This window comes from Puma concolor, chromosome A2, assembly GCF_028749965.1.
Source record: "Puma concolor isolate L17-30 chromosome A2, mPumCon1.1.hap2, whole genome shotgun sequence".
Taxonomy (NCBI): domain Eukaryota; kingdom Metazoa; phylum Chordata; class Mammalia; order Carnivora; family Felidae; genus Puma; species Puma concolor.
Genome location: NC_141668.1, coordinates 103,051,315 through 103,056,350, shown reverse-complemented (window position 1 = coordinate 103,056,350; position 5,036 = coordinate 103,051,315).

The following is a 5,036-nucleotide window of genomic DNA, read 5'->3' as shown; positions in this document are numbered from 1 at the left end:
TTTTGTGATGGCGATTTGGAAATGCGTAAGAAAAGCTTAAAAAAAGCATAACATAGCCATCTTCTAGGAATGTTCCTCAAAACATAATTAAGTTCATTGGGGAAAAATATTAGTTGCGAGACATATAGTAATAAAAGTAGAATACTGGAAATAAATTCAACTTCTATGAATGTGGAATGAGATAAAAATATCGTTTCAAAATTAAAGTTGATGTTGGAATGTACAGCAATTAATGAAGAAATATATGCACCAATTCTTCCTAAGTATGCTAAATTCATTAAAATAGGTTTTTATAAGAATTCATATAGAACTGTTAAAAAATCCAGGGGCGCCTGGGTGGCGCAGTCGGTTAAGCGTCCGACTTCAGCCAGGTCACGATCTCGCGGTCCGGGAGTTCGAGCCCCGCGTCGGGCTCTGGGCTGATGGCTCAGAGACTGGAGCCTGTTTCCGATTCTGTGTCTCCCTCTCTCTCTGCCCCTCCCCCGTTCATGCTCTGTCTCTCTCTGTCCCAAAAATAAATAAAAAACGTTGAAAAAAAAATTTAAAAAATAAATAGATAATCATATATGGATACATATATATAGACATACACGCCCTTTTCCCCTTTTTTGTATTATATTTTTATAATCAACATATTTAGTTATTAGAATAAAATTCGAAGATGAAAACAATTTTTAATGTTTATTTTTGAAACACAGAGAGAAACAGAGTGTGAGCAGGGGAGGGGCAGAGAGGGAGACACAGAATCCGAAGCAGGCTCCAGGCTGTGACCTGTCAGCACAGAGCCAGACATGGGGCTTGAACTCAGGAACTGTGAGATCATGACCTGAGCCGAGGTCGGACACTCAACTGACTGAGCCACCCAGGGGCCCCCAAATTAGAATATTTTTAAAATGAAATATGTAATAACTTATTTACAGTATTATTCTTTTGTTCTTAAGTTTATTTTGAGAGAGGGAGAAAGCGTGAGTGAGGGAGGGGCAGAGAGAGAGAGAGAGAATCACAAGGAGGATCTGTGCTGTCAGCACAGAGCCCGATGTGGGGCTCAAACTCACAAACTGTGAAATCATGACCTGAGCTGAAATCAAGAGTCAGCTGCTTAACCAACTGAGCCACCCAGGCACCCCTAAAATATTAGTCTTGATTGTCCATGTCAGTTTTTAAAAATTAGTTTCCTCGACTTAGTTCAAATGTCACACATCAAAATGAAAACTTCTTTTATCTCCTGTTTCTGTGATTTTTCTTTTTGTTAAAATAAAACCCTGGCAAATACCATAACTCTGTGGAGTCCTCCTTTAGTTTTAGAGCTCAGCGGCCACCAGTCTTTTCTTTCCTCTCAAGGTGCTCCACTTTTGCCTGGCCAGAAATAACCTCTTCGTTTCTGTAATAGAAGAATACCTCGCTAATGTTTATCTGAAAGGTATTAGCAGGTGTTTGTTTGCTGAGGGTCAAACTGCTTTTTTTGCTGACCTAGACTTTTGTTATTCAGCACCTGCTAGGTGCCAGGCTCCCACTAAGCAAAGGGAGTAAAACGTACCATGGAACTTAAAGTTGCTGATGGCACGTGGACAAGTTTCCCAAACTGTATTCTGCAGTTAGGAGCCAGTTAACAATACAGGTTCTTTAACACAACTCTCAAACATCTTATTAATTCACTAGGTGGTGAGTGGTATTCAGAATGCCTGTGTTACAGAGTTGTTCTGACAATCAGCTTACAAGAGATGCCACATGGATGTATTTAATGATGTTCCCAGTGTGAAATACATTCTTTCCAAAACTTATTACCGGTTTTCAATTGACCGTACAATTCTTAGACACAGACAAGAAAGGTCCCGTTCTGGTCTCTGTGCTTGAAATGGCCTCAGCAAACACCCCTCTCCATGCAAATAAGCGAATAAATGAAGAAATGAATGGATAGATGGATAAATGAATGAATGAATCAATCAATAATATAGAATGTGCAGGCAGTGCCATTACTCAGAATTTCATGCTCACTGTTGGCTCAGTGTGATCCATATCATAAACATTCACTTTTTTTAATGTGTATTTACTTATTTGTTTTGAGAAAGCAGGGAAGGGACAAAAAGAGAGGGAGAGAGAGAGAATCCCATGCAGGCTCCATGCTGTCAGCACAGAGTCCGATGCGAGGCTCAAACCCATGAACTGGGGGACCAGTAGTCGAGCCTAAATCAAGAGTCAAACGCTTAATGGACTGAGCCACCCAGGCGACTCACAAACATTCACTTTTCTAAGTAATACCTTTCGGTCACCAAGGACCTACTTCTCTGTATCTTTGCCTTATGTCCCCAAAAGAAAAAGAATGCCATGAGACCCTCTGCATCGTGCCTGTGCCAACAGGAATGGATCATGACAAGAACCTCTAATCAATTGGCAATTAATTTGAACAAGCCCTATGTATGTCAGGCTCATGGAGGGAGCAGTGTGAGAAGTTTGGGAAAGTTCAAATGGCAGATGTCTTTGGTTAAAAGAAAGATAAGTTATTTAACATGTTAAATCATTTTCCATGAATCACAACTGTTGTGATACTCACACTGATTCCTGGGAACCTTAAGACCCACAAACTTGGAAATATAGAAAAGTGTGGAATTGGATGCTGTATATTACTGAACAATGATAATCTACTTGTAAGCATCTATTTCACTTATGCTATTAATGAAAAATTATCCTGAGGTGTATTTTGAAATACATAAAGTAGACCTCCCCCCTTATAGATGGTTTCGATTTCCATGGTTTCCGTTACCCAACGTCAACTGTGGTCCAGAAGGAGATGGTCCACCTTCTGACACACTGTCAGAAGATCAGTACTAGCCTAATGTTGTGTCACAATGCCTACGTCATTCACCTCACTTCCTCTCATCACATAGACACTTTATCATCTCATATCAGCACAAGAAGAGTACAATACAACAAGATATTTTGAGAGAAAGACCACATTCATACAACTTGTATTACATTGTATTGTTATAATCGTTCTATTTTATTATTAGTGTTGTTAATCTCTTACAGTGACAAATTTATGAAATAAAACATATAGGGGCGCCTGGGTGGCTCAGTTGGTTAAGCGTCCGACTTCAGCTCAGGTCACGATCTCACGGTTTGTGAGTTTGAGCCCTGCGTCGGGCTCTGTGCTGACAGCTCAGAGCCCGGAGCCTGCTTCGGATTCTGTGTCTCCCTCTGTCTCTGCCCCTGCCCCGTTCATGTTCTGTCTCTCTGTCTCAAAAATAAACATTAAAAAAATTTAAAATAAAATTTATCATAGGTATGTACAGATAGGAAAAAAAACATTTTATATATATATATATATATATATATATATATATATATATATATATATATATATAGGGTTGGGTATTATCCATGATTTCAGGCATCCACTGGGGATCTTGGAACGGACAAGGGGTCTACTATATTAAACAACTCATATACTATTAAATTTGCATAAGTACCATTGTATGTGCAACATGCTTCAAGTGTCATACTGATTATTTACATGAGCCTTCACATTGGTTTTGTTCATATTTTTATTCTTACGCTATACTTAATATCATAAAAAATAAAAATATTAGCTCTACTTCATTTGGATTTAATTTTTAAATATTTGTCAGTTATAATTTGCATTTGCCCTCCTATTACAATAAACAATTTTGGATATTTGAAGAAAAATAACTTTGGGGCGCCTGGGTGGCTCAGTCAGTTGAGTGTCCCACTCATGATTTCAGTAGGATCATGATCTCATGGTTTGTGGGATCAATCCCCACTTCAGGCCCCATGCAGATAGTCCAGAGCCTGCTTGGGATTCTCTCTCGCTCCCTCTCTATCTGCCCCCACCCACTCTCTGTCTCCTTCTCTCTCAAAATAAAGAAATAAACTTTTTTTTTTAAAAAAGAAAAATATCTTTGAGAACCTATATAAAAGTCTTAACTTTTTAATTACTCTACTTTTTAAAATATATTCCAGTTTTGTACTTTTTGGATATATTGACTATTGCTTTCAATAGTACACACATTACATAAACATCTTGACAAAAATCATTTGCAATTTTGCTACTGTAGGGGTTGGGTAAATAAATGATGTGAAATCAACATATACATTTTTCAGTGATGCGTTTATTTATTTTATGCATTCAAACATCTCCTGCCCATAAACAGTCTACCCAGACATGTGCAATCAATCAGTCAATCATCAATCAATCGACCAATGCAATAGCCCTATATATTTTGGCAATTTTTGACAACACAGGCATAAATCTGCATATATTTCTTTAATTTGTTTTTATGCAGGGTTTCTTTTTGTCATTCTAGTAGGGGGGATGCTTTTTAGTTAACACTTTATTAGCTTGCTTTTAATTATATGATATGTAAGTCTTTGTGTATAACCTTCCCTCGGACACTAGGATGTTAGGGATCAGTCTGGCTGAGACAGAGCACATCTACCTTTCATTTAGTTGCTACAACTGTGTCATTAAAGATGATTAAGAAGCAGCCAGTGGAATAAAAGTGTGTGGGGGTATTTGAGTAGTGAACAAATACACTGAAAACAAAATAGAAGCCCCACGGAGTACAATGTGAAAAGAAGAATCTGGTAGAACATAAAAAAAAAAAAAAAAAAAAAAATGCAGGTAAGCTTGGAGTATATGCAGCTAAGAGCCTGGATTTTACCTGGAAGCTGCTGACTATGAGTTTACATCAGGAAAATGACATACTAATATTTATTTTGTATACTCGCACTCAGTGGATGTGTGGATAATATGTTTGAAGACAGGAAAGTCGGGAGGCAGGGGTAACATCTCAGATATGTGGAAAATCTAGAAACCAGAGACCAGCTGGCATAAGAATAGGTCTTTGGCGGGGCGCCTGGGTGGCGCAGTCGGTTAAGCGTCCGACTTCAGCCAGGTCACGATCTCGCGGTCCGTGAGTTCGAGCCCCGCCTCAGGCTCTGGGCTGATGGCTCGGAGCCTGGAGCCTGTTTCCGATTCTGTGTCTCCCTCTCTCTCTGCCCCTCCCCCGTTCATGCTC